Here is a 21300-nt window from a genome sequence, read left to right on the forward strand (position 1 = left end):
GCAAGGAAATTTAAAAGGGGAAAGAAAGGCAAGGCAAAGCAAGACAAAAGGGCAAAGCAAGGCAAGGCAAGGCAAGGCAAAAGGGCAAAGCAAGGAAAGGCAAGGAAAGTCAAAAGGGCAAAGCAAGGCAAGGCAAGGCATTGCAAAAGGGTAAAGCAAGGTAAGGCAAGGCAAGGGAAAAGGGCAAGGCAAGGCAAGGCAAAAGGGCAAAGAAAGGCAAGGGAAAGCCAGGCAAAAGGGCAAAGCAAGGCAAGGCAAGGCAAAGTGATAAAGCAAGGCAAGGCAAGGCAAAAGGACAAAGAAAGGCAAGGCAAGGCATGGAAAAAGGGCAAAGCAAGGCAAGGGAAGGTAAAACGGTAAAGCAAGGCAAGGCAAGGCAAGGCAAAACGGCAAGGCAAGGCAATGTAAAAGGGCAAAGCAAGGCAAGGCAAGGCAAAAGGGCAAAGCAAGGCAAGTCAAGGCAAAACGACAAAGCAAGGCAAGGCAAGGCAAGGCAAAAGGGCAAGGCAAGGCAAGGCAAAAGGTCAAACAAAGGCAAGTCAAGGCAATGCCAAAGGGTAAAGCAAGGCAAGGCAAAAGGGCAAAGGAAGGCAAGGCTAGGCAAAAGGGCAAGGCAAGGCAAGGCAAGGCAAAAGGGCAAAGCAAGGTCAGGCAAGGCAAAGGGGAAAAGCAAGGCAAGGCTAGGCAAGGCAAGGCAAAAGGGCAAAGAAAGAAATGGCAAAGCAAGGTAAAAGGGGAAAGCAAGGTAAGGCAAGGCAAAACGGCAAAGCAAGGCAAGGCAAGGCAAAAGGGCAAAGCAAGGCAAGGCAAGGCAAAAGGGCAATGCAAGGCAAGACAAGTCAAGGCAAAACAGCAAAGCAAGGCAAGGCAGGGAAGGCAAAACGGCAAAGCAAGGCAAGGCAAGGCAAAAGAGCAAAGCAAGGCAAGGCAAGGCAAAGGGGTAAGGCAAGGCAAGACAAGGCAAGGCAAAAGGGCAAAGCAAGGCAAGACAAGGTAAGGCAAAAAGGGCAAAGCAAGGCAAGGCAAGGCAAAAGGGGAAAGCAAGGCAAGGCAAGGCAAGGGAAAAGGGCAAGGCAAGGCAAAAGGGCAAAGCAAGGCAAGGCAAGGAAAGGCAAAAGGGAAAAGCAAGGCAAGGCAAGGCATTGCAAAAGGGCAAAGCAAGGCAAGGCAAGGCAAAAGGGTAAAGCAAGGCAAAGGAAGGCATGGCAAAACGGCAAGGCAAGTCAAGGCAAAACGGCAAAGAAAGGTAAGGGAAAGCAAGGCAAAAGGGCAAAGCAAGGCAAGGCAAGGCAAAAGGGCAAAGCAAGGCAAGGCAAGGCAAAAGGGTAAAGCAAGGCAAGGCAAAGCTAAGTGATAAAACAAGGCAAGGCAAGGCAAAAGGACAAAGAAAGGCAAGGCAAGGCATGGCAAAAGGGCAAAGCAAGGCAAGGCAAGGTAAAACGGTAAAGCAAGGCAAGGCAAGGCAAGGCAAAACGGCCAGGAAAGGCAATGCAAAAGGGCAAAGCAAGGCAAGGCAAGGCAAAAGGGCAAAGCAACGCAAGGGAATGCAAAATGGCAATGCAAGGCAAGGCAAGGCAAAAGGGTATAGCAGGGCAAAGCGAGGGAAAAGGATAAAGCAAGGCAAGGGAAGGCAAAAGGGCAAAGCAAGGCAAGGCAAGGCAAGTTAAAAGGGGAAAGAAAGGCAAGACAAAGCACGAGAAAAGGGCAAAGCAAGGCAAGGCAAGGCAAGGCTAGGCAAAATGGCAAAGCAAGGCAAGACAAATCAAGGCAAAAAGGCAAAGCAAGGCAAGGCAGGGAAGGCAGAAAGGCAAAGCAAGGCAAGGCAAAACAAAAGGAGAAAGCAAGGCAAGGCTAGGCAAAAGGGCAAAGCAAGGCAAGGGAATGCAAAACGGCAAAGCAAGGCAAGGCAAGGCAAAAGGGTAGAGCAAGGCAAGGCAAGGCAAAAGGGTAGAGCAAGGCAAGGCAAGGGAAAAGGGTAAAGCAAGGCAAGGCAAAAGGGCAAAGCAAGGCAAGGCAAGGCAAAAGAGCAAAGCAAGGCAAGGCAAGGCAAAGGGGTAAAGCAAGGCGAGGAAAGGCAATGCAAAAGGGAATAGCAAGGCAAGACAAGGCAAGGCAAAAGGGCAAAGCAAGGCAAGGCAAGGTAAGGCAAAAAGGGCAAAGCAAGGCAAGGCAAGGCAAAAGGAAAAAGCAAGGCAAGCCTAGGCAAAAGGGCAAAGCAAGGTAAGGCAAGGCAAGGCAAAACAGCAAAGCAAGGCAAGGCAAGGCAAAAGGGCAAAGGAAGGTAAGGCAAGGCAAGGGAAAAGGGTAAAGCAAGGCAACGCAAGACAAGGCAAGGCAAAAGTGGAAACCAAGGCAAGGCAAGTGAGGCAAAGGGGCAAAGCAAGGCAAGGCAAGGGAAAAAGGAGAAAGCAAGGCAAGGGTAGCGAAAGGGCAAAGCAAGGCAAGGCAAGGCAAGATAAAAGGGGAAAGCAAGGCAAGGCAAGGCATAGGGGTAAAGCAAGGCAAGGCAAGGAAAGTTAAAAGGGGAAAGAAAGGCAAGGCAAAGCAAGACAAAAGGGCAAAGCAAGGCAAGGCAAGGCAAGGCAAGGCAAAAGGAGAAAGCAAGGCAAGGCTAGGCAAAAGGGCAAAGCAAGGCAATGGAATGCAAAAAGGCAAAGCAAGGCAAGGCAAGGCAAAAGGGTAGAGCAAGGCAAGGCAAGGGAAAAGGGTAAAGCAAGGCAAGGCAAAAGGGCAAAGCAAGGCAAGGCAAGGCAAAAGAGCAAAGCAAGGCAAGGCAAGGCAAAGGGGTAAAGCAAGGCGAGGAAAGGCAATGCAAAAGGGAATAGCAAGGCAAGACAAGGCAAGGCAAAAGGGCAAAGCAAGGCAAGGCAAGGTAAGGCAAAAAGGGCAAAGCAAGGCAAGGCAGAGAAGGCAAAAAGGCAAAGCAAGGCAAGGCAAGGCAAAAGGAAAAAGCAAGGCAAGCCTAGGCAAAAGGGCAAAGCAAGTTAAGGCAAGGCAAGGCAAAACCGCAAAGCAAGGCAAGGCAAGGCAAAAGGGCAAAGGAAGGTAAGGCAAGGCAAGGGAAAAGGGTAAAGCAAGGCAACGCAAGACAAGGCAAGGCAAAAGTGCAAACCAAGGCAAGGCAAGGGAGGCAAAGGGGAAAGCAAGGCAAGGCAAGGCAAAAAGGAGAAAGCAAGGCAAGGGTAGCGAAAGGGCAAAGCAAGGCAGGGCAAGGCAAGACAAAAGGGGAAAGCAAGGCAAGGCAAGGCATAGGGGTAAACAAGACAAGGCAAGGAAATTTAAAAGGGGAAAGAAAGGCAAGGCAAAGCAAGACAAAAGGGCAAAGCAAGGCAAGGCAAGGCAAGGCAAGGCAAAAGGGCAAAGCAAGGAAAGGCAAGGAGAGTCAAAAGGGCAAAGCAAGGCAAGGCAAGGCATTGCAAAAGGGTAAAGCAAGGTAAGGCAAGGCAAGGGAAAAGGGCAAGGCAAGGCAAGGCAAAAGGGCAAAGAAAGGCAAGGGAAAGCCAGGCAAAAGGGCAAAGCAAGGCAAGGCAAGGCAAAGTGATAAAGCAAGGCAAGGCAAGGCAAAAGGACAAAGAAAGGCAAGGCAAGGCATGGAAAAAGGGTAAAGCAAGGCAAGGGAAGGTAAAACGGTAAAGCAAGGCAAGGCAAGGCAAGGCAAAACGGCAAGGCAAGGCAATGTAAAAGGGCAAAGCAAGGCAAGGCAAGGCAAAAGGGCAAAGCAAGGCAAGTCAAGGCAAAACGACAAAGCAAGGCAAGGCAAGGCAAGGCAAAAGGGCAAGGCAAGGCAAGGCAAAAGGTCAAACAAAGGCAAGTCAAGGCAATGCCAAAGGGTAAAGCAAGGCAAGGCAAAAGGGCAAAGGAAGGCAAGGCTAGGCAAAAGGGCAAGGCAAGGCAAGGCAAGGCAAAAGGGCAAAGCAAGGTCAGGCAAGGCAAAGGGGAAAAGCAAGGCAAGGCTAGGCAAGGCAAGGCAAAAGGGTAAAGAAAGAAATGGCAAAGCAAGGTAAAAGGGGAAAGCAAGGTAAGGCAAGGCAAAACGGCAAAGCAAGGCAAGGCAAGGCAAAAGGGCAAAACAAGGCAAGGCAAGGTAAAAGGGGAAAGCAAGGCAAGGCAAGGCATGGCAAAACGGCAAGGCAAGGCAAGGCAAAAGGGCAAAGCAAGGCAAGGCAAGGCAAAAGGGCAAAACAAGGAAAGGCAAGACAAGGGAAAAGGGCAAGGCAAGGCAAGGCAAAAGGTCAAACAAAGGCAAGTCAAGGCAATGCCAAAGGGTAAAGCAAGGCAAGGCAAAAGGGCAAAGGAAGGCAAGGCTAGGCAAAAGGGCAAGGCAAGGCAAGGCAAGGCAAAAGGGCAAAGCAAGGTCAGGCAAGGCAAAGGGGAAAAGCAAGGCAAGGCTAGGCAAGGCAAGGCAAAAGGGTAAAGAAAGAAATGGCAAAGCAAGGTAAAAGGGGAAAGCAAGGTAAGGCAAGGCAAAACGGCAAAGCAAGGCAAGGCAAGGCAAAAGGGCAAAACAAGGCAAGGCAAGGTAAAAGGGGAAAGCAAGGCAAGGCAAGGCATGGCAAAACGGCAAGGTAAGGCAAGGCAAAAGGGCAAAGCAAGGCAAGGCAAGGCAAAAGGGCAAAACAAGGAAAGGCAAGGCAAGGGAAAGCAAAAGGGCAAGGCAAGGCAAGGCAAAAGGTCAAACCAAGGCAAGGCAAGGCAAGGCAAAAGGGGAAAGCAAGGCAAGGCAAGGTAAAACGGTAAAGCAAGGCAAGGCAAGGCAAGGCAAAACTGCCAGGAAAGGCAATGCAAAAGGGCAAAGCAAGGCAAGGCAAGGCAAAAGGGCAAAGCAACGCAAGGGAATGCAAAATGGCAATGCAAGGCAAGGCAAGGCAAAAGGGTATAGCAGGGCAAAGCGAGGGAAAAGGATAAAGCAAGGCAAGGGAAGGCAAAAGGGCAAAGCAAGGCAAGGCAAGGCAAGTTAAAAGGGGAAAGAAAGGCAAGACAAAGCACGAGAAAAGGGCAAAGCAAGGCAAGGCAAGGCAAGGCTAGGCAAAATGGCAAAGCAAGGCAAGACAAATCAAGGCAAAAAGGCAAAGCAAGGCAAGGCAGGGAAGGCAGAAAGGCAAAGCAAGGCAAGGCAAAACAAAAGGAGAAAGCAAGGCAAGGCTAGGCAAAAGGGCAAAGCAAGGCAAGGGAATGCAAAACGGCAAAGCAAGGCAAGGCAAGGCAAAAGGGTAGAGCAAGGCAAGGCAAGGCAAAAGGGTAGAGCAAGGCAAGGCAAGGGAAAAGGGTAAAGCAAGGCAAGGCAAAAGGGCAAAGCAAGGCAAGGCAAGGCAAAAGAGCAAAGCAAGGCAAGGCAAGGCAAAGGGGTAAAGCAAGGCGAGGAAAGGCAATGCAAAAGGGAATAGCAAGGCAAGACAAGGCAAGGCAAAAGGGCAAAGCAAGGCAAGGCAAGGTAAGGCAAAAAGGGCAAAGCAAGGCAAGGCAAGGCAAAAGGAAAAAGCAAGGCAAGCCTAGGCAAAAGGGCAAAGCAAGGTAAGGCAAGGCAAGGCAAAACAGCAAAGCAAGGCAAGGCAAGGCAAAAGGGCAAAGGAAGGTAAGGCAAGGCAAGGGAAAAGGGTAAAGCAAGGCAACGCAAGACAAGGCAAGGCAAAAGTGGAAACCAAGGCAAGGCAAGTGAGGCAAAGGGGCAAAGCAAGGCAAGGCAAGGGAAAAAGGAGAAAGCAAGGCAAGGGTAGCGAAAGGGCAAAGCAAGGCAAGGCAAGGCAAGATAAAAGGGGAAAGCAAGGCAAGGCAAGGCATAGGGGTAAAGCAAGGCAAGGCAAGGAAAGTTAAAAGGGGAAAGAAAGGCAAGGCAAAGCAAGACAAAAGGGCAAAGCAAGGCAAGGCAAGGCAAGGCAAAAGGAGAAAGCAAGGCAAGGCTAGGCAAAAGGGCAAAGCAAGGCAATGGAATGCAAAAAGGCAAAGCAAGGCAAGGCAAGGCAAAAGGGTAGAGCAAGGCAAGGCAAGGGAAAAGGGTAAAGCAAGGCAAGGCAAAAGGGCAAAGCAAGGCAAGGCAAGGCAAAAGAGCAAAGCAAGGCAAGGCAAGGCAAAGGGGTAAAGCAAGGCGAGGAAAGGCAATGCAAAAGGGAATAGCAAGGCAAGACAAGGCAAGGCAAAAGGGCAAAGCAAGGCAAGGCAAGGTAAGGCAAAAAGGGCAAAGCAAGGCAAGGCAGAGAAGGCAAAAAGGCAAAGCAAGGCAAGGCAAGGCAAAAGGAAAAAGCAAGGCAAGCCTAGGCAAAAGGGCAAAGCAAGTTAAGGCAAGGCAAGGCAAAACAGCAAAGCAAGGCAAGGCAAGGCAAAAGGGCAAAGGAAGGTAAGGCAAGGCAAGGGAAAAGGGTAAAGCAAGGCAACGCAAGACAAGGCAAGGCAAAAGTGCAAACCAAGGCAAGGCAAGGGAGGCAAAGGGGAAAGCAAGGCAAGGCAAGGCAAAAAGGAGAAAGCAAGGCAAGGGTAGCGAAAGGGCAAAGCAAGGCAGGGCAAGGCAAGACAAAAGGGGAAAGCAAGGCAAGGCAAGGCATAGGGGTAAAGCAAGACAAGGCAAGGAAATTTAAAAGGGGAAAGAAAGGCAAGGCAAAGCAAGACAAAAGGGCAAAGCAAGGCAAGGCAAGGCAAGGCAAGGCAAAATGGCAAAGCAAGGAAAGGCAAGGAAAGTCAAAAGGGCAAAGCAAGGCAAGGCAAGGCATTGCAAAAGGGTAAAGCAAGGTAAGGCAAGGCAAGGGAAAAGGGCAAGGCAAGGCAAGGCAAAAGGGCAAAGAAAGGCAAGGGAAAGCCAGGCAAAAGGGCAAAGCAAGGCAAGGCAAGGCAAAGTGATAAAGCAAGGCAAGGCAAGGCAAAAGGACAAAGAAAGGCAAGGCAAGGCATGGAAAAAGGGTAAAGCAAGGCAAGGGAAGGTAAAACGGTAAAGCAAGGCAAGGCAAGGCAAGGCAAAACGGCAAGGCAAGGCAATGTAAAAGGGCAAAGCAAGGCAAGGCAAGGCAAAAGGGCAAAGCAAGGCAAGTCAAGGCAAAACGACAAAGCAAGGAAAGGCAAGGCAAGGCAAAAGGGCAAGGCAAGGCAAGGCAAAAGGTCAAACAAAGGCAAGTCAAGGCAATGCCAAAGGGTAAAGCAAGGCAAGGCAAAAGGGCAAAGGAAGGCAAGGCTAGGCAAAAGGGCAAGGCAAGGCAAGGCAAGGCAAAAGGGCAAAGCAAGGTCAGGCAAGGCAAAGGGGAAAAGCAAGGCAAGGCTAGGCAAGGCAAGGCAAAAGGGTAAAGAAAGAAATGGCAAAGCAAGGTAAAAGGGGAAAGCAAGGTAAGGCAAGGCAAAACGGCAAAGCAAGGCAAGGCAAGGCAAAAGGGCAAAACAAGGCAAGGCAAGGTAAAAGGGGAAAGCAAGGCAAGGCAAGGCATGGCAAAACGGCAAGGCAAGGCAAGGCAAAAGGGCAAAGCAAGGCAAGGCAAGGCAAAAGGGCAAAACAAGGAAAGGCAAGGCAAGGGAAAGCAAAAGGGCAAGGCAAGGCAAGGCAAAAGGTCAAACCAAGGCAAGGCAAGGCAAGACAAAAGGGGAAAGCAAGGCAAGGCTAGGGAAAAGGGCAAAGCAAGGCGAGGAAAGGCAATGCAAAAGGGAATAGCAAGGCAAGACAAGGCAAGGCAAAAGGGCAAAGCAAGGCAAGGCAAGGTAAGGCAAAAAGGGCAAAGCAAGGCAAGGCAGAGAAGGCAAAAAGGCAAAGCAAGGCAACGCAAGGCAAAAGGAAAAAGCAAGGCAAGCCTAGGCAAAAGGGCAAAGCAAGTTAAGGCAAGGCAAGGCAAAACAGCAAAGCAAGGCAAGGCAAGGCAAAAGGGCAAAGGAAGGTAAGGCAAGGCAAGGGAAAAGGGTAAAGCAAGGCAACGCAAGACAAGGCAAGGCAAAAGTGCAAACCAAGGCAAGGCAAGGGAGGCAAAGGGGAAAGCAAGGCAAGGCAAGGCAAAAAGGAGAAAGCAAGGCAAGGGTAGCGAAAGGGCAAAGCAAGGCAGGGCAAGGCAAGACAAAAGGGGAAAGCAAGGCAAGGCAAGGCATAGGGGTAAAGCAAGACAAGGCAAGGAAATTTAAAAGGGGAAAGAAAGGCAAGGCAAAGCAAGACAAAAGGGCAAAGCAAGGCAAGGCAAGGCAAGGCAAGGCAAAAGGGCAAAGCAAGGAAAGGCAAGGAAAGTCAAAAGGGCAAAGCAAGGCAAGGCAAGGCATTGCAAAAGGGTAAAGCAAGGTAAGGCAAGGCAAGGGAAAAGGGCAAGGCAAGGCAAGGCAAAAGGGCAAAGAAAGGCAAGGGAAAGCCAGGCAAAAGGGCAAAGCAAGGCAAGGCAAGGCAAAGTGATAAAGCAAGGCAAGGCAAGGCAAAAGGACAAAGAAAGGCAAGGCAAGGCATGGAAAAAGGGTAAAGCAAGGCAAGGGAAGGTAAAACGGTAAAGCAAGGCAAGGCAAGGCAAGGCAAAACGGCAAGGCAAGGCAATGTAAAAGGGCAAAGCAAGGCAAGGCAAGGCAAAAGGGCAAAGCAAGGCAAGTCAAGGCAAAACGACAAAGCAAGGCAAGGCAAGGCAAGGCAAAAGGGCAAGGCAAGGCAAGGCAAAAGGTCAAACAAAGGCAAGTCAAGGCAATGCCAAAGGGTAAAGCAAGGCAAGGCAAAAGGGCAAAGGAAGGCAAGGCTAGGCAAAAGGGCAAGGCAAGGCAAGGCAAGGCAAAAGGGCAAAGCAAGGTCAGGCAAGGCAAAGGGGAAAAGCAAGGCAAGGCTAGGCAAGGCAAGGCAAAAGGGCAAAGAAAGAACTGGCAAAGCAAGGTAAAAGGGGAAAGCAAGGTAAGGCAAGGCAAAACGGCAAAGCAAGGCAAGGCAAGGCAAAAGGGCAAAACAAGGCAAGGCAAGGTAAAAGGGGAAAGCAAGGCAAGGCAAGGCATGGCAAAACGGCAAGGCAAGGCAAGGCAAAAGGGCAAAGCAAGGCAAGGCAAGGCAAAAGGGCAAAACAAGGAAAGGCAAGGCAAGGGAAAGCAAAAGGGCAAGGCAAGGCAAGGCAAAAGGTCAAACCAAGGCAAGGCAAGGCAAGGCAAAAGGGGAAAGCAAGGCAAGGCTAGGGAAAAGGGCAAAGCAAGGCGAGGAAAGGCAAAAGGGGAAAGCAAGGCAAGGCAAAACGGAAAAGCAAGGCTAGGCAAGGCAAAAGGAAAAAGGAAAAAGCAAGGCAAGCCTAGGCAAAGGCAGGGCAAGGCAAGACAAAAGGGGAAAGCAAGGCAAGGCAAGGCATAGGGGTAAAGCAAGGCAAGGCAAGGAAAGTTAAAAGGGGAAAGAAAGGGAAGGCAAAGCAAGACAAAAGGGCAAAGCAAGGCAAGGCAAGGCAAGGCAAGGCAAAAGGGCAAAGCAAGGAAAGGCAAGGAAAGTCAAAAGGGCAAAGCAAGGCAAGGGAAGGCATTGCAAAAGGGGAAAGCAAGGTAAGGCAAGGCAAGGGAAAAGGGCAAGGCAAGGCAAGGCAAAAGGGCAAAGGAAGGCAAGGCAAGGGAAAAGGGCAAAGCAAGGCAAGGCAAGGCAAAGTGATAAAGCAAGTCAAGGCAAGGCAAAAGGGCAAAGAAAGGCAAGGCAAGGCATGGCAAAATGGCAAAGCAAGGCAAGGCAAGGTAAAACGGTAAAGCAAGGCAAGGCAAGGCAAGGCAAAACGGTAAGGCAAGGCAAGTCAAGGAAACACGACAAATCAAGGCAAGGGAAGGCAAGGGAAAAGGGCAAAGCGAGGCAAGGCAAGGCAAAAGAGCAAAGCAAGGCAAGGCTAGGCAAAAGAGCAAAGCAAGGCAAGGCTAGGCAAAGGGGTAAAGAAAGGCAAGGAAAGGCACACTAAAAGGGCAAAGCAAGGAAATGCAAGGCAAGGCAAGGCAAAAGGGCAAGGCAGGGAAGGGAAAAGGGCAAAGAAAGGCAAGGGAAAGCCAGGCAAAGCAAGGCAAGGCAAGGCAAAGTGATAAAGCAATGCAAGGCAAGGCAAAAGGACAAAGAAAGGCAAGGCAAGGCATTGCAAAAGGGTAAAGCAAGGCAAGGCAAGGTAAAACGGTAAAGCAAGGAAAGGCAAGGCAAGGCAAAACGGCAAGGCAAGGCAATGCAAAAGGGCAAAGCAAGGCAAGGCAAGGCAAAAGGGCAAAGCAAGGCAAGTCAAGGCAAAACGACAAATAAGGCAAGGCAAGGCAAGGGAAAATGGTAAAGCGAGGCAAGGCAAAGGAAAAGAGCAAAGCAAGGCAAGGCGAGGCAAAGGGGTAAAGCAAGGCAAGGCAAGGCAAGTTAAAAGGGGAAAGAAAGGCAAGGCAAAGCAATACAAAAGGGCAAAGCAAGGCAAGGCAAGGCAAGGCAAGGCAAAAGGGGAAAGCAAGGCAAGGCAAGGCAAAGGGGTAAAGCAAGGCAAGGCAAGGCAAGTTAAAAGAGGAAAGAAAGGCAAGGCAAAGCAAGACAAAAGGGCAAAACAAGGCAAGGCAAGGCAAGGCAAGGCAAAAGGGCAAAGCAAGGCAAGGCAAGGAAAGGCAAAAGGGCAAAGCAAGGCAAGGCAAGGCATTGCAAAAGGGCAAAGCAAGGCAAGGCAAGGCAAAAGGGTAAAGCAAGGCAAAGGAAGGCATGGCAAAACGGCAAGGCAAGGCAATGCAAAAGGGCAAAGCAAGGCAAGGCAAGGGAAAAGGGCAAAGCAAGGCAAGTCAATGCAAAACGACAAATAAGGAAAGGCAAGGCAAGGGAAGATGGCAAAGCGAGGCAAGGCAAAGGAAAAGAGCAAAGCAAGGCAAGGCGAGGCAAAGGGGTAAATCAAGGCAAGGCAAGGCAAGTTAAAAAGGGGAAAGAAAGGCAAGGCAAAGCAAGAGAAAAGGGCAAAGCAAGGCAAGGCAAGGCAAGGCAAAAGGGGAAAGCAAGGCAAGGCAAGTTAAAAGAGTAAAGAAAGGCAAGGCAAAGCAAGACAAAAGGGCAAAACAAGGCAAGGCAAGGCAAGGCAAGGCAAAAGAGCAAAGGAAGGCAAGGCAAGGAAAGGCAAAAGGGCAAAGCAAGGCAAGGCAAGGCATTGCAAAAGGGCAAAGCCAGGCAAGGCAAGGCAAAAGGGTAAAGCAAGGCAAAGGAAGGCATGGCAAAACGTCAAGGCAAGGCAAGGCAAAACGGCAAAGAAAGGCAAGGGAAAGCAAGGCAAAAGGGCAAAGCAAGGCAAGGCAAGGCAAAAGGGTAAAGCAAGGTAAGGCAAGGCAAGGGAAAAGGGCAAGGAAAGGCAAGGCAAAAGGGCAAAGAAAGGCAAGGGAAAGCCAGGCAAAAGGGCAAAGCAAGGCAAGGCAAGGCAAAAGGGCAAAGCAAGGCAAGGCAAGGCAAAGTGATAAAGCAAGGCAAGGCAAGGCAAAAGGACAAAGAAAGGCAAGGCAAGGCATGGCAAAAGGGCAAAGCAAGGCAAGGCAAGGTAAAACGGTAAAGCAAGGCAAGGCAAGGCAAGGCAAAATGGCAAGGCAAGGCAATGTAAAAGGGCAAAGCAAGGCAAGGCAAGGCAAAAGGGCAAAGCAAGGCAACGCAAGGCAAAAGGGTAAAGCAAGGTAAGGCAAGGCAAGGGAAAAGGGCAAGGCAAGGCAATGCAAAAGGGCAAAGCAAGGCAAGGCAAAGCAAAAGGGCAAAGCAAGGCAAGTCAAGGCAAAACGACAAATAAGGCAAGGCAAGGCAAGGGAAAATGACAAAGTGAGGCAAGGCAAAGGAAAAGAGCAAAATAAGGCAAGGCGAGGCAAAGGGGTAAAGCAAGGCAAGTCAAGGCAAAAGGGGAAAGCAAGGAAATGCAAGGCAAGGCAAGGCAAAAGGGCAATGCAAGGCAAGGCAAGGCAAAAGGTCAAACAAAGGCAAGTCAAGGCAATGCCAAAGGGTAAAGCAAGGCAAGGCAAAAGGGCAAAGCAAGGCAAGGCTAGGCAAAAGGGCAAGGCAAGGCAAGGCAAGGCAAAAGGGCAAAGCAAGGTCAGGCAAGTCAAAGGGGAAAAGCAAGGCAAGGCAAGGCAAGGCAAAAGGGCAAAGAAAGAAATGGGAAAGCAAGGCAAAATGGCAAAGCAAGGTAAGGCAAGGCAAAACGGCAAAGCAAGGCAAGGCAAGGCAAAAGGGCAAAGCAAGGCAAGGCAAGGCAAAAGGGCAAAACAAGGAAAGGCAAGGCAAGGGAAAGCAAAAGGGCAAGGCAAGGCTAGGCAAAAGGTCAAACCAAGGCAAGGCAAGGCAAAAGGGCAAGGCAAGGCAAAAGGGCAAGTCAAGGCAAGGCAAGGCAAAAGGGCAAAGCAAGGCAAGGCAAAACGGCAAAGCAAGGCAAGGCAAGGCAAAAGGGCAAAGCAAGGAAAGGCAAGGTAAAAGGGGAAAGCAAGGCAAGGCAAGGCATGGCAAAACGGCAAGGCAAGGAAAGGCAAATGTTCAAAGCAAGGCAAGGCAAGGCAAAAGGGCAAGGCAAGGCAAAAGGGCAAGGCAAGGAAAGGCAAGGCAAAAGGTCAAACCAAGGCAATGCAAGGCAAAAGGGGAAAGCAAGGCAAGGCTAGGCAAAACGGCAAAGCAAGGCAAGGCAAGGGAAAAGGGCAAAGCAAGGCAAGACAAGTCAAGGCAAAAGGGCAAAGCAAGGCAAGGCAGGGAAGGCAAAAGGGCAAAGCAAGGCAAGGCAAGGGAAAGGGGCAAAGCAAGGCAAGGTAAGGCAAGGCAAGGCAAAAGGGCATAGAAAGGCAACGCAAAGCAAGGCAAAAGGGGAAAGCAAGGCAAGGCAGGGCAAAAGGGCAAAGCAAGGCAAGGCAAGGCAAAAGGGCAAAGCAAGGCAAGGCAAGGCAAAAGGGTAATGCAATGCAAGGCAAGGCAAGGGAAAAGGGCAAGGCAAGGCAAGGCAAGGCATGGCAAAACGGCAAGGCAAGGCAAGGCAAAAGGGCAAAGCAAGGAAAGGCAAGGCAAGGCAAGGCAAAAGGTCAAACCAAGGCAAGGCAAGGCAAGGAAAAATGTGAAAGCAAGGCAAGGCTAGGCAATAGGGCAAAGCAAGGCGAGGAAAGGCAAAAGGGGAAAGCAAGGCAAAGAAAGGCAAAACGGAAAAGCAAGGCCAGGCAAGACAAAAGGGTAAAGCAAGGCAAGACAAGTTAGGCAAAAGGGTAAAGCAAGGCAAGGCAGGGAAGGCAAAAGGGCAAAGAAAGGCAAGGCAAGGCATGGGAAAAGGGCAAAGCAAGGCAAGGCAAGGGAAAACGGTAAAGCAAGGCAAGGCAAGGCAAGGCAAAATGGCAAGGCAAGGCAATGTAAAAGGGCAAAGCAAGGCAAGGCAAGGCAAAAGGGCAAAGCAAGGCAACGCAAGGCAAAAGGGTAAAGCAAGGTAAGGCAAGGCAAGGGAAAAGGGCAAGGCAAGGCAATGCAAAAGGGCAAAGCAAGGCAAGGCAAAGCAAAAGGGCAAAGCAAGGCAAGTCAAGGCAAAACGACAAATAAGGCAAGGCAAGGCAAGGGAAAATGACAAAGTGAGGCAAGGCAAAGGAAAAGAGCAAAATAAGGCAAGGCGAGGCAAAGGGGTAAAGCAAGGCAAGTCAAGGCAAAAGGGGAAAGCAAGGAAATGCAAGGCAAGGCAAGGCAAAAGGGCAATGCAAGGCAAGGCAAGGCAAAAGGTCAAACAAAGGCAAGTCAAGGCAATGCCAAAGGGTAAAGCAAGGCAAGGCAAAAGGGCAAAGCAAGGCAAGGCTAGGCAAAAGGGCAAGGCAAGGCAAGGCAACGCAAAAGGGCAAAGCAAGGTCAGGCAAGTCAAAGGGGAAAAGCAAGGCAAGGCAAGGCAAGGCAAAAGGGCAAAGAAAGAAATGGGAAAGCAAGGCAAAATGGCAAAGCAAGGTAAGGCAAGGCAAAACGGCAAAGCAAGGCAAGGCAAGGCAAAAGGGCAAAGCAAGGCAAGGCAAGGCAAAAGGGCAAAACAAGGAAAGGCAAGGCAAGGGAAAGCAAAAGGGCAAGGCAAGGCTAGGCAAAAGGTCAAACCAAGGCAAGGCAAGGCAAAAGGGCAAGGCAAGGCAAAAGGGCAAGTCAAGGCAAGGCAAGGCAAAAGGGCAAAGCAAGGCAAGGCAAAACGGCAAAGCAAGGCAAGGCAAGGCAAAAGGGCAAAGCAAGGAAAGGCAAGGTAAAAGGGGAAAGCAAGGCAAGGCAAGGCATGGCAAAACGGCAAGGCAAGGAAAGGCAAATGTTCAAAGCAAGGCAAGGCAAGGCAAAAGGGCAAGGCAAGGCAAAAGGGCAAGGCAAGGAAAGGCAAGGCAAAAGGTCAAACCAAGGCAATGCAAGGCAAAAGGGGAAAGCAAGGCAAGGCTAGGCAAAACGGCAAAGCAAGGCAAGGCAAGGGAAAAGGGCAAAGCAAGGCAAGACAAGTCAAGGCAAAAGGGCAAAGCAAGGCAAGGCAGGGAAGGCAAAAGGGCAAAGCAAGGCAAGGCAAGGGAAAGGGGCAAAGCAAGGCAAGGTAAGGCAAGGCAAGGCAAAAGTGCATAGAAAGGCAACGCAAAGCAAGGCAAAAGGGGAAAGCAAGGCAAGGCAGGGCAAAAGGGCAAAGCAAGGCAAGGCAAGGCAAAAGGGCAAAGCAAGGCAAGGCAAGGCAAAAGGGTAATGCAATGCAAGGCAAGGCAAGGGAAAAGGGCAAGGCAAGGCAAGGCAAGGCATGGCAAAACGGCAAGGCAAGGCAAGGCAAAAGGGCAAAGCAAGGAAAGGCAAGGCAAGGCAAGGCAAAAGGTCAAACCAAGGCAAGGCAAGGCAAGGAAAAATGTGAAAGCAAGGCAAGGCTAGGCAATAGGGCAAAGCAAGGCGATTAAAGGCAAAAGGGGAAAGCAAGGCAAAGAAAGGCAAAACGGAAAAGCAAGGCCAGGCAAGACAAAAGGGTAAAGCAAGGCAAGACAAGTTAGGCAAAAGGGTAAAGCAAGGCAAGGCAGGGAAGGCAAAAGGGCAAAGAAAGGCAAGGCAAGGCATGGGAAAAGGGCAAAGCAAGGCAAGGCAAGGGAAAACGGTAAAGCAAGGCAATGCAAGGCAAGGCAAAACGGCAAGGCAAGGCAAGTCAAGGCAAAACGACAAAGCAAGGCAAGGCAAGGCAAGGGAAAAGTGCAAAGCGAGGCAAGGCAAGGCGAAAGAGCAAAGCAAGGCAAGGCTAGGCAAAGGGGTAAAGCAAGGCAAGGAAAGGCATGGCAAAAGGGCAAAGCAAGGCAAGGCAAGGCAAAAGGGCAAAGCAAGGAAATGCAAGGCAAGGCAAGGCAAAAGGGCAAGGCAGGGAAGGCAAACGCAAAGAAAGGCAAGGGAAAGCCAGGCAAAGGGGCAAAGGAAGGCAAGGCAAGGCAAAAGGGCAAAGCAAGGCAAGGCAAGGCAAAAGGGCAAAGCAAGGCAGGACAAGGCAAAAGGGCAAAGCAAGGCAAGGCAAGGCAAAGTGATAAAGCAAGGCAAGGCAAGGCAAAAGGACAAAGAAAGGCAAGGCAAGGCATGGCAAAAGGGCAAAGCAAGGCAAGGCAAGGTAAAATTGTAAAGCAAGGCAAGGCAAGGCAAAACGACAAATAAGGCAAGGCAAGGCAAGGGAAAATGGCAAAGCGAGGCAAGGCAAAGGAAAAGAGCAAAGCAAGGCAAGGCGAGGCAAAGGGGTAAAGCAAGGCAAGGCAAGGCAAAAGGGGAAAGCAAGGAAATGCAAGGCAAGGCAAGGCAAAAGGGCAATGCAAGGCAAGGCAAGGCAAAAGGTCAAACAAAGGCAAGTCAAGGCAATGCCAAAGGGTAAAGCAAGGCAAGGCAAAAGGGCAAAGCAAGGCAAGGCTAGGCAAAAGGGCAAGGCAAGGCAAGGCAAGTCAAAAGGGCAAAGCAAGGTCAGGCAAGGCAAAGGGGAAAAGCAAGGCAAGGCAAGGCAAGGCAAGGCAAAAGGGCAAAGAAAGGCAAGGCAAAGCAAGGCAAAAGGGCAAAGCAAGGCAAAAGGGCAAAGCAAGGCAAGGCAAGGAAAAAGGGCAAAGGAAGGCAAGGCAAAACGGCAAAGCAAGGCAAGGCAAAAGGGCAAAGCAAGGCAAGGCAACGCAAAAGGGGAAAGCAAGGAAAGGCAAGGCAAGGGAAAGCAAAATGGCAAGGCAAGGCAAGGCAAAAGGTCAAACCAAGGCAAGGCAAGGCAAGGCAAAAGGGGAAAGCAAGGCAAGGCTAGGCAATAGGGCAAAGAAAGGCGAGGAAAGGCAAAAGGGGAAAGGAAGGCAAGGCAAGGCAAAAGGGCAAAGCAAGGCAAGGCAGAGAGGGCAAAAAGGGAAAGCAAAGCAAGGCAAGGCAAAAGGAAAAAGCAAGGCAAGCCTAGGCAAAAGGGGAAAAGCAAGGCAAGGCAAGGCAAGGCAAAACAGCAAAGCAAGGCAAGGCATGGCAAAACGGCAAGGCAAGGCAAGGCAAAAGGGCAAAGCAAGGAAAGGCAAGGCAAGGGAAGGCAAAAGGTCAAACCAAGGCAAGGCAAGGCAAGGAAAAAGGTGAAAGCAAGGCAAGGCTAGGCAATAGGGCAAAGCAAGGCGAGGAAAGGCAAAAGGGGAAAGCAAGGCAAAGAAAGGTGTGGGTTGTCTGAATTTAGAGTTGGTGAGTTAGTTTTCTGTATTTGGAGTTAATAGGCTAGTTTGCTGTATGAATAAAGTTAAGTGTTGCGGTAGTTGTGAGGCGACTTGGAGGCGGGGAGCTTGGGAGCTTGTGGTCGGTGGGGGTGCCTGCGCCCTGGAGCCCTGGAGCGGGGGACAGCTTGTGACTACGGGATAACGATCTTGTTACCATGCGAACACTGCCTGACTAAGATTCCCGCCTTAGCTAGCTTAATGTCTGTTAAAGTGATTAGCCAATCAGCATGAAACATGTGTGCCTTAGACTATATAAATGTATGTTTGCCATACAATAAAGCGGACACCTTGCTTGCATCAAGCTGCGTTCCCGTCTCTCAATCGCGGCAAATTGGTGACCTCCGACGTGATCGTCAGCGACGAAACCGCCGAGGACTGAAAAACCGCCTACCTGGTGGCATGTCGCGAGTCCCGCAGAACGTGGAATGAGCTCCTGAAAGGAAGCAGGATAAGCCGGCCGGCCAAACAATCCCTCCGTCTGGAACGAGAGGTGAGCTGCGGGAAACTAGCAAAATGGGGAATCAGGAGTCTTCCCCTGAGAGAGACGTTTATGAGCTTATGAAAGCTCTACTTAAGAAAAAGACTCTTTCGGAACAAGATCTTAAGTTAATCCTTAAATGGGTGCAGGTTAAGATCCCCGCGGTGACTGCTTCTTCTATTTTTACGCGTGAACTTTGGGACGATGTGGGGGTAAAGTTATGGGACGCAGCCACCTCAGGAGATGAGGAAGCGCAGTATATGCTCCCCAGTTGGAGAAAAATCTTTGAAACCATAAAGGCACAAGAGCAAAATCAGCGAGGCTCTGAGGAGGGAGCTCAGTCACCTCCCTCCTGCCCTTCTAAAATCGCTGGTGGGGCGGAACCCTCTGCGCCACCGTTAGCTTGTGCTGCTGGATATCCCCCGGAGGGTGATCCCTTTGACCCGGGTCCGATTGACCCTGAAAAGGAACCTGATCTTTTTCCCCCTGATCCTCATGAGGTTTGGGGAAAGATTAAGCGCCAAGCGATAAACGAGGGGGAGTTGGAAATAGCCAGAACTATAGTAGCCCCCGTTATATACCAAGGAGGGGGGGGGCTCAAGCTCAGTGGGAAGCTCTTTCTTTTTCGGTCATTAAGGAGTTGCGCCGTACAGTTACCGAGCATGGGTTGTCTTCCCCTTATTTTGCAAGCCTTTTATCTTCTGTATTCGATACATATGTCATGACCCCACATGATTTAAAATCTCTCGCGCGATTGTTATTAACCCCAACACAATATACAATGTGGGAGTCTCAATGGAGAACGGGATTGCAGACAGTTTTGCTGGGTTATGCAGGACATGCTAATGCCGCCTTAGCTGCATTGACTATAGAGCACCTCACAGGAACAGGGCAGTTTTCGGACCCGGCAGCCCAAGCTAGCGACATTCCTCGAGAGGCTTTGGAAGCAGGCAGAGAAGAAGCGAAAAGGGCCTTGTTGAGAGTTCCTGACTCTGGCAGACCCCAAAAAGCATTCACTAGTATCACTCAGGAACCCCGTGAGCCGTATATGCAGTTTATAGATAGATTAAAACAAGCCTTAGAGCGGCAAGTTGATAACGTACAGGCTCGGGAGATTCTACTCCTTAAACTGGCTGTGGAAAACGCTAACGCCGATTGTAAAAAGCTCTTAAAGTCTCTCCCAAATCAAAACCCTACCTTAATTGAAATGGTGGAAGCCTGTAATAGAATTGGCACTATGGATCATAAATATGAGGCCATGGCTGCTGCTTTTGCGGCCATGCACGGCCCGATGGGCGCCGACCCACAGCGAAACTGCTATGGGTGTGGAAAACTGGGACACCTTAAAAAAGATTGCTTTAGTGCCAATGATGGGAAACGACCCCAAATACCTGGAGTTTGTCCTAAGTGCCAAAAAGGGTGCCACTATGCTAATCAATGTCGATCTAAATACGACTCTCAAGGGCGCCCCATACAGGGAAACCGATCGCAGAGCGCGGGACCGCGGCGCGCACAGACACAAGTTCCGCGACCGGCGCCCCCACAAACGCCGGGGGGGAAACAGGAGTGTTTCCAGTCTCCGCCCAGCAACAGCAGGGAGCACCGGCCTGGACCTGGCAACCGCTCACACAGTAACACTACTTGACTCCTCTGTTCACTTACTGCCTACCAAAGTTGCAGGTCCTTTGCCCCCCCGAATGCAAGCTTTATTATTAGGAAGATCGTCCACCACTCTGTCAGGACTTTTTGTATTGCCCGGAGTAATCGATCCTGACAGTAATTCAGAAATCAAAATTATGGCCTGGACCCCGTTTCCTCCTTGTACAGTGCCAGAGGGAAGTCGTATCGCTCAATTGATACTGATCCCTAAGGAAGACTATGTCTCAATCCCTGACCAAATGCTCCCGCAGAGACAGGGAAGCTTTGGATCTACGGGAGAACCACTAATTTTATGGGTTCAAGCCATCTCACAAAAACGTCCTATATGTCAATGCACCCTCATTCGCAGAGGTCAGCAAGTCATGTTAAGTGGAATTATTGATACAGGTGCAGATGTTACCGTTATTTCTCAAGCAAAGTGGCCTTCTAGGTGGCCTTTAGCTGATGTCTCTCAGACATTAGCAGGAATCGGGGGGTGTGGAGCTAGCCGCCAAAGCGCAGAAATAATACAAGTTAAAAATTCAGAAGGACAAGTTGCCTCAGTCAAACCGTTTATCTTACCAGTACCTATGGTCTTGTGGGGGCGTGATGTGTTGTCTCAGTGGGGGATGTCTATCCAGACACATTTTTAGGTGGGGCCATTGAGGGGCGTGAAACCCTAAAGTTAACTTGGAAAACAGATACTCCTATTTGGATTGATCAATGGTCCCTGCCGCTGGAAAAACTTCACGCCCTCCAAGAAATAGTTAATGAACAACTATCTATGGGACATATTGTACCCTCTACGAGTCCTTGGAACTCGCCTATTTTTGTTATTAAAAAACTGACTGGCAAGTGGCGCTTGCTCCATGACCTCAGAAAAATTAATGACGCTATGGAAGACATGGGGGCCCTGCAACCTGGGCTTCCGTCACCCGCCATGATCCCTAGAGATTGGCATTTAACCATCATAGACCTCAAAGATTGTTTTTTCAACATTCCATTGCATCCAGATGACGCTCCTAAATTTGCCTTTTTGGTTCCTAGCGTCAACATGCAAGCCCCTTTGCAAAGATACCAGTGGGTTGTGCTACTGCAGGGAATGAAAAATAGCCCTACAATATGCCAATGGTATGTAGCAAAAATACTTAGTCCTGTCAGAACTGTAGTACCTGCTGCATTGTTATATCATTATATGGATGACATTCTAGTGGCAGCACAGCACCATGAAGTCATGGAGGAAGCTGTAGCCCTTGTCGTGGCTGCTGTAAAATCAGCAGACCTCTGTATTGCACCAGAAAAAATTCAAAAAATACCACCTTGGAAATACTTAGGATGGCGTATAAGGGCTCAGACTATTGCTCCGCAACCTTTACAAATACAGGCGAATGTAAAGAATTTACATGACGTGCAAAAACTGCTGGGAACAATCAATTGGGTCAGACCGTTGTTAGGAATCACTAAGGCGGATCTTCGTCCCTTATTCGAAATGCTTAAAGGAAGCTCGGACTTAAACGCTCCGCGAACTCTTAGTCCTGAAGCCATAGCTTCCTTGCATAAAGCTGCGGCAGCGATCGCCTCCAGACAAGCGCATCGATGGGAACCAGAATTGCCTTTTCAATTAATCATCCTTAACCCTGCTAGACAGCCTCATGCACTTATTTTCCAATGGGATTGCCAGAAAACGGACCCTTTACTGATCATTGAATGGATTTTTCTGCCTAACCAAGCCACAAAGACGATTTCTACCCAACATGAGATGTTTGCATCTTTAATCATCAGGGCTCGACAGCGATTACTTACCCTGGCAGGCACGGACTTCGCCCTCATATGTATGCCAGTAACAAGTGTTTACTTGCAATGGTTACAACAACAATCAGATGCACTAGGCATAGCTCTAACTGGCTATGCAGGCCAACTCACTTCTCATCCGCCTTCTCACAAACTGTTAAGCATTGATTTTTACCTTTTACCTATTCCAAAGCGGAGTGACCAGCCTTTACAAGCCCTCACTGTATTCACAGATGGGTCTGGCAAATCTCACAAGTCTGTTATCCTTTGGTGGGATGATCATCAAGAACAGTGGAACTCAGATGTAGAGACTGTACAGGGCTCTCCTCAAATCGTAAAATTGTCTGCAGTTGTTCGAGTGTTTCGAAAATGGTCTATTCCTCTCAATATAATCACTGATTCTGCTTATGTTGCAGGAATTGTTAGCCGAGCAGAAGCTTCTGTGCTACGAGATGTTTCTCATACGGCACTGTTTAATTTGTTACAAGAACTTATCTTTCTGTTAAATTCCCGTCTTCACCCTTATTTTATTATGCATGTTCGATCTCACACTTCTCTACCTGGTTTTATTGCAGAAGGGAACCGACAAGCGGATTTGCTTACGCTACCGGTGCAGGTGTTACCAGATCGATTAGCGCAAGCTAAACTCAGCCACTCCTTTTTTCATCAAAACGCTGCAGGCCTTAAGCGTCAATTTGACCTCACTATACAACAAGCCCATGATATCATTGCGGTGTGTCCTGATTGTCAAAGGCACTCTTTCCCTTCTATAGCAGAAGGAGTCAACCCCAGAGGGCTACAGAGCCTTCAACTCTGGCAAACAGATGTCACTCATT

Source organism: Columba livia, chromosome 27, assembly GCF_036013475.1.
Source record: "Columba livia isolate bColLiv1 breed racing homer chromosome 27, bColLiv1.pat.W.v2, whole genome shotgun sequence".
Taxonomy (NCBI): Eukaryota; Metazoa; Chordata; class Aves; order Columbiformes; family Columbidae; genus Columba; species Columba livia.